This window comes from Passer domesticus, chromosome 5 (assembly GCF_036417665.1).
Source record: "Passer domesticus isolate bPasDom1 chromosome 5, bPasDom1.hap1, whole genome shotgun sequence".
Classification (NCBI taxonomy): domain Eukaryota; kingdom Metazoa; phylum Chordata; class Aves; order Passeriformes; family Passeridae; genus Passer; species Passer domesticus.
Window position 1 is genome coordinate 40067433 of NC_087478.1, and position 14554 is coordinate 40081986.

At 34.0% G+C, this 14554-nt stretch overlaps 1 long non-coding RNA gene across 1 annotated transcript in view; it reads right to left on the bottom strand.

Moving 5' to 3' along the window:
- Positions 1 to 589: 589 nt before the first annotated feature.
- Positions 590 to 14554, bottom strand: part of LOC135300318 (uncharacterized) — a 243056-nt gene continuing 229091 nt past the window's right edge. Inside the window, exons 4-5 of the long non-coding RNA XR_010362175.1 lie at positions 4303 to 4387; positions 590 to 669 (exon numbers count right to left, since the gene is read on the bottom strand). This is a non-coding gene — a long non-coding RNA (uncharacterized LOC135300318). The remainder of the gene's footprint in view (positions 670 to 4302; positions 4388 to 14554) is intronic.

Here is a 14554-nt window from a genome sequence, read left to right on the forward strand (position 1 = left end):
CTCTGACAAAGAGCCCTTCCAGTCATCAAAAGAAAGTTAACACAAAGAGGCACCTGCCACTATAAACACAGAGACAGGGGAAGATGTGTCCTTTTCTTCCCCATTCATCCAGAGCTCCGAGTAAATAATTTCCACAACTGAAATATTCTGTACCCATTTTCTTCCATTTTAATCCCCATCAACTGCCAGCAATGAAACAAAATTCAGCACTTCCTAGGGCTTGGAGGACACATGCTGAAGGCATGTGAACAATCTTCCCACTCTGTTTTCACTGACACACACTCTGCCTTAACAGCTGCGTACCATTTCACAGGGAAATTTTTATACTAGTGACAGACTGAAGAAATCACACTCTCAATAGACTTTCAAAATGTTTCTACTTTTTGTTGATGACCTAATATCTGCTACCTTCCCCCTCTCCCTTCTGCTCTGTGGCAGACTGGACAGGGCTTGGGAGAGTTCTAGCAGGCTGAAAAACTTGTATATCAGGACTGTTTGTCTCCCTTCTTCCCAGATTCTATTTTCTTTCACTATCCAAGACATGACTGCATGACAAAATTTTTAGGGCTTGGATTTCCTCTTAGGGTCCAGTTCGCAGCCACCACACACTCTCTATTCCAACATATCTTGGCTTCTGAGTGATTCCAAAGTCCAAAGCTTAGGGGTCACCTGCAAGGTATTTACATCCAGTAATCAGACTAGAAATTTGTGCAAGACCTGATGGTTTTGATATGGGGAAACAGAAAAAAAATTCTGCATCTCATATATTGCAAAGCAGATGATGGAGTATTAAAAAAACCATATAATCCATGTGAATGAAAGAATATATTTTTTAAAATATTTAAGTCAATTGAATATTGCAGGAAAAAATGACTACTGATCACTAAGAAAGTATCCAATTTGACAAAAAAGGACTGACAAGGAATGGAGGAAAATATTCAGAAGAAATTGGAAAAAAATCCTGGTATGGGACTTATTGTCACATATCCTATTTCAAGCAGGGCAAATTAAAAAGACTGTGTTAGAACACAACAAGACAAATAGTTATTAACAATTCAATATTATACAGAAACCGTGTACTTGTCACACATTTCATATACAATGAAGGGGTTTCCTTAGTAAATGTAAAGGCACCTATAAAAGGGAGAGATGTCACAGGCTTGGAACAGTAATGAGATAAACTGCTTGCATGCAAATTACCTAATCTACATGAAAATAATGCTTGTGTTTCAATGCCATTCTGAAAGCACTGCTCCTATTGTTATATCCTTTCTTTCTTGAATTTTCTTAGAAATAAGAAAAAAATTGCTAATTAGAAGGGTAAAGTGCATCTTGTACTCTGCCATCACATCAGCTTATAAATGTTTCTAAGTGAAAACTTCAACTAAAGTCCATCAGACATATGAAATTATTTATCTTGTTAGCAATTTTAATGCACTTTAAAATATTTAAATGTATATTTGATTTGAAATATTGTCATGTCAAAAGGATAGTGAGATGACAGACCTCACATTCAGATGGACCAGACATCAGTAATTTTCAATTTTTTCCAAATTAAGAGAACTTTTTTGCATTTTACTTAGCTTTTTACATTCCATTATTAAAGAAATAAAGAAGCTGAAGTTGTGCCTGTCTTCATCTACATTTGATTTCTAAACACTGAATTTAATATTCCCGCAAATGATATTTCAGAAGAGGTAAAGAGTATTTAATGTATTTGCTTTCATGCAGTTGTTTCTTAAACCTAATATAAAAACACAGGAAAAGCATTTTCTTTATTCCATCAGATGTCAGATATAATTCTCCCACATTTAAAGGAATAAGTGCCTGGTGTTGTACAGCCTCTAAACACTAGAGAAAACAAGGGCTATCCATTAAGTCTCTTGTTTGTGTGGTGCCATAGCAGCAGGGTATGGTAAGGTTTTCTCTTTGCAGAAAATAACAACAGTACTGTGAAATGCAAGTAGCAAGGCCAAGAAGATATTCAACTGAAATTCTAGTACCTCCAGATTTTCTCCCAAAGCTTAGTATGGAATTCTTGTAAATTAGCTTAAGAAAATGTGGAAAAAAGGAAATAACCTTTCTGGAATTACTATAGGGAATGAAAAGCATTTTCAGAGACCAACAAGAAAAGTTATAAGGAGGAAAAGAAATCAGGAAGTCAACAATTTAGAAATTGTGAGATAGCTTTCATTTAACCTTTGAGCAGAAACCCCCCCCCCAAAAAAAAAAAAAACAACAAAAAGCAAAAAAAAAAAAAAAAAAAAAAAAAACCAACAAAAAAAAAAAACCCAACAAACAAAAAACTATACATTAATTGCAGTTTTTAAAGGACTGTGTCCAAAAAGAAAAAAGTGGACAAATGCTGATGATTTGACTGTTCTACCATCTTAAGATGATAGAAAGAGAACTTAAACATGTGAATTCAATAATGTTATAAAATAGGAAATATTAACAAAAACCCCCCACTATCTTCACTTGATACTAGCCAACTATGAGTAAGAGTTCAATTACATAGGATAACTTGTAAGTATAAGGAAGAGTCATCTCAACTCCAAATATACAAAATGTCAAACCAGAAATCTAAACTCTAATCAATGGTTAAATATGCTACTTCACCATCTTGCCCTGGAAACTGAGAAGATTATTTCCTTGCTTTCCTGCTTGCATAGGTGTGATAAAGGATTTCTGATGCTTTCCGCATGAGAAGTTATGTTTTAGCATTTTTTGGCCTGTAGTAAGTGTCAATGAATGTACTTTCCATTCTCAAAGCTAATTGTAATTGGCTTACACAAAATATCAACAAAATGAAGATGTTTATATTCTTCTGTCATCCACTTACAAATACGCAATCAGAAAAAAAGAACCCCCATATTAATTCTACTTAATTAATTCTAAGATCAGGGCCAAACACCTTCTGTAGTGGCATATAGGGGGAACAAAGCAAATTTTTAAATCTTTATCTTTTTAACTTGTTAAAGTACTATGTAAATGCAATGTATAGGAAACATCTTATTGAAAGAAAAAGTTAGAGCTGACTTCTGGAACACTTCAAGGAAGTTGCCTATTTTATTTTTTAGTAGTATGTAGAATTAGTTGTATATTTGCCTTTCAGCTTTTATGTTCATTTTTCTGCTTTTGCACAGTTTGGAATTCTATTGGTAGATACAGAAAAAGACAGATGTGGGAATTATTTCAGGATTTATGGAGTAGGGAATAAGTAGAAATCCTCTCCAGGAAGGCGGTAGAAATCTACTTTGAGATTCATCAAGTTGCTTAGAGCTGAAATACATCAGACAACTGGAAAAAATTGGTCTTAATGGGACATTTTAAGGCAAAATAAAGAAGCGAAAAGGTACCTGCAAAAATATTGTCATGTTGGCTGACTGAAAAACTTTAAGGCATATTTTTGAAGAGTGACCTGATTTTGAGTTACTGAGATTTTGAGTTACTGAGATTTGTTGTTTGAAAAACTTAAACTCCTGTTTCTTGATTATTGTTTGGATAATGATGTGGGTAACCCTTAAAGACCTGAGGGGCCATTTCTGTTCTGAGAACAAAGGCAGACTCGTGCTAGGTCTCACGATACTGCCATGAGGACTGAATGAATCAAGGTACAAGTATGAAAAGTTATTCTACAATTATGTTTAAATTTTGTGATTTCACTGCTTAGGGGTTTACGAGTACTTTTGTTCTGATGTCCGACTAGGAAAAAAATAAAGATGAAAACCAAAGCGAATATTAACCCAAACCAAAAACGCACTCACCCAACAACTACAAAAAAAAATCACAATAAATACTCAGCATGAGTTAGGAGGATTATATAGCATTGTTCCTCTCATAAGAATTTGTGAGAGAAAAATTTATGATAAGCTGGCATGTTCCAGTGATCTTTGTTACCTTATGATTCCTTTCTTCTACATCTTTTTGCCTTAGTAAATTAATTTAACAAAGAAGAAAGAAGAAATGTGATAAAGATCACTAGATTTTAATTTCTGTTGAAGACAAAAAAAGCTAGTTCAGATGTATTGTAGTACCTGAAAACGAAAAACATACTTGGAGAATCCATGCTGTTCACAGAAATCTATTGCAACGAGAAAATGACATTTATACTGGATCAACGTGACTAGCAGGCATGTTTCAATGCAGGAACTGCTGATCACTGGGGTAGTGTCTAACAGTGTGCCTGTGGAAGAGATTGTTATATCAGGCCACTTAGGCTCATTCCTCTCCATGTTGCTGAACCAGTGCCTTTTTTCTCTACATAAACTCAGACTCTTCCTTAAGAAACTCTAGACCTACCTGTCTAGAGTTTCTATCTGTTAAGCACAGATTTCCCTTGAGGTCTCTTGTGGGCTTTCACCAGGGAGCCCTGGAAAATCCTTCCCTGTGAATTAGATTAAAGGAAACTTAAACCAACTTAATAACTTCACATTTAACAGCAAAAATGCGTAAACCAAGAAAGAATTTTACAATTTTTGTGACATCAGGCTTTTTGCCCTGCATCATATAATTTAGCCTGTGAAAAGTACAAAATAATAAAGTGTTAAAGAATTACTAACATAGGAGTTCTTTTTAGGCATTACCTAAGATCTAAGGTGTCGACTAAATCTAGGAACATTTGTGCTGACAGTACACCGTAACTCTTGGTCCAAAATTTTTGATAGCATGTGGTCAGATACCTTTCCAGTTAAGAGACTGCCATTTTTTTTAATGACAGAGTTTCCAACAGCATCTATTCTTCATCACAATGGACTCAAATGACCCATGTCTTCTGCAGATAGAACAAAGGTCACAAAATTTAGTCTCTTCCATACATAACATAATTCTATTTCCCCTTACTGAAATTAATATACTTAAACCCTTTATATATATATTGTTTAGAAAGTTCTTGGTATTATAACAAATAGATGTTAACACCACAAAAATTTTCTGTATTACAATATATATTATACTATGCGTTACAATATATATTATACTATGAGTTTTCTATTATCTATATTATTTTATTATTACTAAAATAAACTATTATAAAATACAATGCCTACTTCCAAAACTATTTTTATTGCCAATATAAATACAAGAATTTTCTTATAAAAGCAATGTTCTTCATTTATTTTTAGAGATCAAAGAGGTAATATCTTAATATTGTTGTATTCTACAAACAAGTAAACATGATAAGATTCACATAAAGTAAAGTAATTGAGCACATTCTTCAACTACCCATTGAATCTGGGGAGAACAGATGCTGCTTACTCCCAGAGGTGTGCAGAAAAAAGGGGAATACATTATACACTCAAATATGACCCTCTTATTAATACAATTTATTATGTCAGTCTGCAAGTGCTCCTTTTCATTTTTATGAGACAAAAAACCTTGCACATAAAGTAAAAATTATTAGGAATTAGAATTTCATTCTAATTTAAATATTTACATGACTTTGGATGCAGTGCTTTTGTGAGGGTTTTAGGTGTTGGTTGCTTTGTTTGGTTGTTTTTTTTTCAGTTACTCAAACTATTTCTTATGCTAATAAAAGCAGCTACAGTGAATTACCTTTCTTGTTAATTGGTTGAGAGGGTTCCATGTGAATTTAAGCCCCACAGGTAAATGGATGAATGAGATTTAACTGCATTTTTCTTTAGATGTCTAGCTTTAGATGAGCCTTTTTAAAAGGTTGTTCTTATTTTTTTCAGGCCTTCACATGTATATAAAGACATAATTTTAGAGGCTGTGGATATCTTCAGACTGCGTGTTTCTTATTCCAGGCACGTATGGTGCTCGATCAACTGCCTACTTTAAAAAAAATAACAAAACTGCAGTGGAAAAGGTTTCAATCTCCCTTGTCACAGAAAAGACAGGTATTAGAGGACAATGTTATCATTCTGATGAAATTTCATCATAAATGAAAGTCCACAGTACATAAATCTTCATAGTATGAAAAATCAGAGATCATTACTCTATTAATTCACATAGACATTAAATATTTTGTATGCATGGTTTCTGTAACTACATTAATATAGAAGATGACCAAATCCTGAATCTCAGCACTACAAGAATGGGTTGCTCTGGTATAAATTACCCACAGTTTCATGACAGACTTCCAAAATTATGCAAAATGAATTTGATTATCTAAACAGCAGTTCAAGTAGATGCAAACAAGCTCTACATAAGACTTAGTGATGTGAAATCAGCGATCCAGGCAATGGCTATGTATTTTACATGTGCTCAGTGGTTTACAGTTCATGGTCAGCAAGTCCATCCACATATTCCTGGCATCTAGTTATTTTAATTTCTGACTTATTTTGTTTAAAATCTCTTCCCACTTTCAGAAATATGTTCCCAGAAAATTCTTATTGAACCGCTCAAAATATCAAGGGTAGTTTTCAAAGAACAGCTTAAAACAAGGTAATAATTTTATCTGTGGTTTGAAATCACAGGGTCAGAAATCAGACAACTACAAAATAATGTATTATAATGAAACATGTCTCCACTGGGAAAGTGTAACACATTCTTGCTTTTGATATTCTACTCATAATTCAAAAGCTTCGATTTTTAAGTCACAAGGTATCACTGTCATCTTGCTCCAGAAAAGAAAATTAACAGCAGTTAAAACGTACAATGTTAGACCTTGATTCCATTAACACATCTGAAGAATTCTTCCGCCTAGTCAAAACCGATAATGTTTGAGCTTTATGTTCCAATATACGTCTGAAAACTTCACTTAATGCTCTCCATAAAAATAATATAAATAACTGTACCAGAAGAACTCTACTCCTTTGTGAACTGAAGTGCAGCTGGCAACTAGCAAAAGCATTTAAAAATTGGGAACAAACACAACTTAGATATATCTTTATCAGTATATCAGCCCACAACCTTGGCAGGTCTATAGATATTCAGCTGATGGATCACTAAGCTTCTCTTCCAGTTTAGTTCTAATTACACTCTCTTCTGGCAATTGATTTCAAGGGATTACATTATAACATTATAATAATGTTATTAATAACGTAACATTATTATAACATTAAAAATAGCTCACTTGTACCATATGTCTCTTATGGTATATGCAGCATATGCTATTCAGAAGGTAGAGCAATAAATGACAGTATGAAGCTATGACTTTTGTGCTGAATTTACTGAAACTTTCCATACACTTTAGACTAAAAAGCATCTCTAGGCTATATTAAAGCAAACAAAACCCCCCCACCAAAAAAAAAACAAATAAAAAACCCCCCAAAAATCCAAACAAACAAACAAGAACCTAAAACAAACAAATAAAAACTAGCAGAAAAATAAATTTTAAAGAAATCCTGATTTGCCTGACATTTAAAGTCATCAAGACTACTGTCTTTACTGTACCCTTCCAGAAAAGAAATGCTAACCCTGAAGTGAGGAATAAACTCCAAAATGAGACACTAAAAATTAACCTGTTTCAGAGAAGAATTAAAAAAAACAAAAAAAAACAACAAACCAACACTAATACATTTGATTGTAGAAGGAAAGAAAGGTGGAGTGAACCATAATGCTACAAGTTTACATGGGAGTTATTTCACAGTCTGAGTTATTTTTCTGCATAAACAAGATTTATGTAATTAAATTCTCTGCATGAAAAAGAGATGTAACTTCCCCATGGACTACTGAACTCCAGATTGAATATTCATGAAATATAAAGGGTTTTTTATGAAAAAACTATGAAAAAAAGTAGTTCTACTTTTTGCCATAGAATGACACAAATATTACACTGAGAAATATAGTCAAATGAGATATTGGTAATATGCATTTCTCCACAGTACGTAATGTACCTATTTCTCGTACACGTTTTCTCAAAATCTTGTTCTGTAAGTGTAGTCCTGCTGTGCCATATTTCTTTGTGGCAAATTCAGACTACTGATATAATATCTTTAAGAGCAAGAAAATGGTTGATGTTGTAAAGGCAGAAACTGAGAGGAAAAAACATTTCAATTTTCTCACCCTCTGATTCAGCATGGCAATCAGATTTTGACTCTGACACCCAGCACAAGGTAGATCAGTAATATGGTTGAAAACCTTAATACTTAGTTGAGTAAATATTACTCCCCTTAATGTTTGCAATTCTCACAATCATCTTACAACTTTGAGATTTCAGTATTTGATCAGTAATATAATTATTTTTTACTCCTGGAATTACGACACCTCTGCCAAAATAAATTAACCTTAATCACCTTTGGACAGCAACCTGAAACAACAAAATCTGGAATATGAAGCACAATAGTTATAGACATGTAACAGTTCAAGTAGTATGCAGTATTCAACATGATTTTTTAAAAAGGGTATTTTTCTAACTGTTCCTTTGTATTTATCTTGATATGTAGTAGTCACTGTTAAGTCAGAATTGAAACAACTTGCTTTGGACTGCTTCAGTTTTGCCCGTAGGGGAAGCTATTAGTATACGACATCAGCTTACATAAAGGATGGCAGTCAGAGAAGAACTTAGGTATCTAAAACCTATGCAATTACCTAAAACCTGCAGATGAAGAGGTATAATAGGTTCAAACACACTTAATTTGTTCATTAATTTATTTCCCTAAACTCAGGGAAGCGTCAAAAATGGAAAAGAAGAAAATGTGTCACTTAGAGGAGACCAGCCCTCTTATAAAAGCCAAAATCAAAATGCCATAGCTATGGTTTCATTTTGAGATGCTTTGGTTCATGAAAGTGCTGTGGATATGTGGGATGTATTGTCTGCTTTTGCACACATTTATTGTATGATATTTTTCTTTACTAGGATTTAGTATTGCAGAGGGAAAGATGATTTGTTTGCCTTTTCCTGCCACTTGATCTGTGGGTCTTCCTGGGCCACAGGGGCAGAGTACAGGTAGATATGACTGGATGGGGTGGTGGTGACCTGGCAAAATATACCACTGAGGGAATCATGAGAAGCTCAAGTTGAATATATAGAGATCTGTGTGTCCTGCAATTTTGAAAAACTGTTTGCAGGCATCTGGAAAGGATCATGTCAAATTTATCACAATTAGACAACCATTAAAAAGATTCTGGTCCAAGGAAGAAATCTGGGTAAAAGAACGTTCTTTTCAAAAGCACAGTAGGCTGATGACAGCAGAGCAGAGAAGGCTGGCTTTGAACCCAATGTCCCCTTTGACTCATTCTGAGCTTTATACAAAACATATATTGACACAACTTGTAGTCTGATAGAACTTAATTTCAAAGGTGCACCGCACTTCTGGAGTGTTTAGGGTGCTCACTGCATGGGAACCTCCCCTTCTGCTTTCTCTCTCTCTCTCTCTCTCTCATGTCCCTTCTAAAGGTTACATATTCATTGTAAAATTGGTCTACTGCTGAAGAAGTACCTGGGAAGCAGTAGGCCGAGATTTAGACCCTCCTCTGCTAAACCATGTTCACATCCAAATCGGTGTTTTGTTTTTACAGAGAAAACTCTGAAAAGTATGTAATATACAGTATTTGATTTTTCATGCAATAGCTGCGCCACTGGTAATTTCCAGAAAAAGGAGAAAAGAATACAATTAATTTCAAAAGCTCACCCCAGAGCTGTACTAAAATAGTGACACAGACATGTCCATTATGCAGCAGTGAACAAAGTATATTGGAGACTGAACTTGGAGAGCAGTTCCTGAATTCCACTACCTGCTCACACATTTTATTAACTAATTACTTGATATAAAGTAAGCAAAAACTTCTATATTGCACATGTAACGCCATAATCAGACTATGCTCCCATACTTCTTCCCACTGAGAATAAAAAATTATGTCATGGATACTTGGTAAATTTTAATAGTAATCCATTATTCAAAGGTTTCACATGACTTAACAGAAAATGTATACCTTTTCTTCCAAGAAAGCTTGCTTTTGAGTTATTGGTTTTACAGCTGACTCTCAACATTAGTGGAAATTACAGTCCTCAAGAAAGGAATACTGCACTGTCCATAGGAGTCATACTTACTTACGTGTCAACAAATCTTGATGGGAGAAGTCTCAATGAGAAATATACCAAGATACCTTCTAACAGCTTAGAGAGGAAAATTATTTCTGCTTGCAGAAAGACCTATAAACATTTCTTTTATGTGCTTTGGAAGATTTGGATACATCAACACAAGTGTTGCTAGGTCACTCCTCCCCTGCTTCCTGAAATTTCTATATGAAAAAGTTCCTCAGTCTCTTTGTCAGAAATATTTCATGCTATAATTGTACCAGTGTAATTTGTGTTATTAGTGAAATATCTGAATACTGTTTTCAATAATCAACGGGTAAGCTGTGGTATATTAATTGGGAAAGAGTTCAAACGGTGGTTTGAAACACATAAACCACACAAAATGTGGTTTATGTACTACTTATATCCAGAAGCATAATAAAAGATAACATCTCTATCCTGAGAGGTTCCAAACTCTGCTATTTAGGATAATAAAAGACCTCACATTAAACAAACTATTATTTTGATAATCAGGAAAGTGTATTTTGCAGTGTAATTAATCATCTGTAAAAAGGATTTCTTTTTAAACCCTGTGATTAGAGCCTCTTTAGAAATACCTTTTTCCTCCACAGTTTTCTACATTCTGTTAATGGTATCTATCTGAATCTCTCTCTTCAATTTTCCTGCTTATCAGAAAGTCGCGTAATGCATTGTGATTAGCCCATTGGATGGATATTTATGATTTACATTTTATGAAAGAGATTCACGCTGTTCTAAACACTTCTTCCTTTATTACATTTTCAGAGTATGCTAATAACAAAAGAGACACTGTGTATTTATTGCTTTCACTGAATAAAGGCATCACATCGCTACATGAAATGTGATAGAGTGGGTAGCCTTAAGCAGAGGTATGCAAACCAGTCAAAACTGGATCAAAAATACACAAGCAAAGGTCTAACAAAAATCTGCACGATGGATAGGTTTATACAGATTGCTGAAGATCATCCAGACTGAAAAGACACTTTCTCTTCAGTCTTGTATGTAGAACTTTACCATTAATGTACATAAGAAGCTTTATTTCACTTTCTGAAAAAATAATATTCCCTTACTTCTTTCAATCAACCGAGATAAGCATTATCTATGCTCTATATGATTTATATTTTTTTTTTAACCACATAGGTAATAAATGTATTAATTTGATTTTATTTTCATCCCAAATTTCCAAAATGTTTCATTCTTCCTATGTAGCTTTCTCTTCAGACTTAACAAAAGGAGTGGCACAGCAGAGAAGTTTCAGGAAAACTCAACTGGAACAAATATATACTACACTTGTATTGACCGAAAGATAAGATATAAGATGTGCTGCTGAGCTATTTCCTAACAATTACTTAATTTTATATATTCATTGTATATTTCATCATGTATCAACCGTTTAAAGTACATGATTCCAGTATTTTATAGCAGGACTGGTAGCCACTTGTGAAATGCACCAATTTCCCCCTTTTCCTTCAGATATTTAATTTTTACTCTAAGTTTATTGAATGTTGTGAAGAAATAATTAATATTATGGGAGGGGAGGGGAGAATTAGTTATCATATACTCCAGAAGTGAGATATGTTTACTTTCACTGTCGCCTTGTGTATACCAAGCAGCAGACCAGAGTACAATGAGCACGATGCACGTGAAAATGTTTCATATGAGATAACAATCCAAGGATTGTCTACAAAACCAACAGATTGAAAAATACTTCCAAGTTAGTCAGCATTTAAAACTGCAAATTAATAATTAGGGCTAAGAAATAATAGGACAAGCAATTTAGTGGGTAAGATGCAATGGCATACTCTGAATCAGCTGAAGAGTACCCATTAGAATCAGTTAAGGTGACTTCTGCTCAGAGAGTGCCAATGCCCAAAAATACAGTGTTTATACCTACCATCCACAGTTCATCCTGTTGGAACAATGCAGATCTTTGGCCAGGGGTGGCTACACATATTTGCTGTACAAAACACTTCCAGGGAAAAGAGGGGAGATTGCATATGGTTCTATATAAAACTGGGACATGATTAGAGAGTGCACATATTCAAAGGAGTTCATGAGTTCTCTAATCTAAACCATGTCCTGGTTTTGGAATCACCCTGTCTAGTAAAAGTAGTAGTTCTTGGTTCTGATTTGAGCTGATATGAAGGTTTGAACACAAGCCTTGAACACAACTATCACCTTGAAAGGTAACCTATAAAATGACTGGAAACAAAAATAAAAATATGTAAGATCCTTGAAAAAGTATTCCTGGCCTTTTGTAATATAAAATTCAAGCAGATACAAAAGTTTCCATTGGCAGATTTCAATTTGTCATCTGAGCACTGGATTAATTTTAAGTAATTCTCACTTGTTCTGAAATTGACAGGTCTGTGGTTTTTTTTTCCCCCTCAATTTATTAGATTTTGATATACCTGTGCAACAGGGCAAGACCAAAATGCAAATGTTCCCTAATACTCATAGCCCAAGTATCAGAATTAGGTAAGCACTACAAATGCTTTGTGGTCAGGAATAAGCTGTTCAGTTTAGGTTGGATTTGTTTTGTTTTGCATTTAAGTTGAATACAAGGGTTTTCATTACTATTTTAATAATTCAAAGTAAAGGTAAATGGAAAATCCTCCTACAAGAACATTCTGAAAGCTCTTAAGAAACTGGGTTTCATGCAGAGTCAGGAATATGAGGTCATCAAGAAAAATTTAGATATTAGACATCCGCTTCTGTGCTGTGGCACCCATGAGTTTTATTGGAAATTTCCTTGTTTGCTTTATAACTTAAAAATATAAAATAGAAACATTGACAGGAGTTAAACTGAAGAAGTTCCACATTTTGTGGGTTTTTTTCCCCTGCCTTTCTGTCCTTTTTTTTTTTAAATAATTGTTATCAGTGTAATACTTACATTCCCAAAGACCATTTTCCTTGTCAGCCTGAAAGTTGTCTTCCCAAAAGGAATCAGAGGGAAAAATGCCATTGTACAGTATTTCATTTCCAAGTTGAGGAGCAAGCAAAATGCCAGCAGCCAAAGTGCAGATGCCACTTTGCTGCAAACAATGAATTTGTTTTCCAATTTATTTCTCAAATTTGCCCTCAGAGATTCTCACCTAAATTTTCTTACTCCTCTCTAGCTCAGGAATAAATGTAATGTCAGGAAATCTATTTCACAAATCTTAATCCCAGTAGATATATATATTTGAAGGTTCCTTTTCCATCACTTTGCTAGGGCAAAAAAATAAACATGCCTGGATTGCTGTGTGAATAGCTTGATGTCATCTTACAACAAATCAATAATTAAAGCTACAGAATTATTACATGGTGGTATTTATACGTTTTGGTCCCTAAATTTCACTACCAGGACAGTACTCTGTGGCATGGGAGATGTATGACTTTGACACAAGATAAGTTGAACACTGAAAAAAAGGTGAAATGCTTGATTTTTTCCAATTAGTGATGAAATAATACTGGAAATAGAGAATATTACCATTCATCTACAATTTTTGGGGATCCTGTGAGCAGCTGTGTTGCTTAAAATATTTGTGTATTGCAAAATCCTGGAATTAAGTAGTGTCATTTGCTTTAAATATTGATGCAGTCAAAGGTAATGCTCCGTTCTCTCGATTTCAATGAATTTAAGATAAAAAATATAGAGAAATTTCAGAAAAAACAGTATGAAGAGTGGAAGACTCTGGAATAATCTTGCTATAGAAGTCATATAACTTTGGAGCATTATAAATATACCAGAGTAAAGTTTGCTTTTTATATAATACAGTGGAAATCCAGCTGGTGGAAATTTGATCAAAAGTGAGGCTCTATGATTTAGAAATAATTTCCTGGCACACTGTGATAACAGAATAAGAGGCACCTGTCACACCTGACAACACATTTCTGTTTTTTTTTTTTTATCTGAAGCATCTCTATAAACACACACTTCTAAAACATTTATAGTTTTCTTAATACACCAGATACACGGCTTTGGTTTTCTGTTGCATCAAAAGATGTAGGATTTCCTGAAGAGAAATACACATCATCTAAACTAAATCCATTTAGCAAAATGATGATGGGCAGTGATTAGAGTATATACTATTCATTCAAGCATATCAATAACTCTCTGGAGGGAGAAAAACAAGAGTGAAGACTGGATAGGTTGTGTTATTGTGAGGGCAAAATACAAAAAAAAAATAAAAAATTTGTTTACCACAGATTTTAAATATCCTAATGTTGGAAAACACTACTTCTTCACTGTCTTTGCAGTGAAAGGCAAAACACGTGGGAAATGCTTGCTAAGTAAGTAATCTGGAAATCACTCTAAACACGCAGTAGCATAGATGACCTTTCAAAACATGAGTTTATTCACAAACATATAAAATAAATCACCAATTAAGTGAAAATAAAATACATTAATAATATGTAAATTGTAGATGTGGATTTATATACAAAAAATGCCCATACACATATATTCCCACTTCAAAATATATTAATTTTTGCTATGTAAAAAAGTCCACAGTACGATGCCAATATGTTAGGAATAGTTATTGTGACAGTCATGGAAAAAAGAAGGGAAGGAAGGGGAGTAGAAAGAGCAAGGGCAGGAATGGGGGCAAA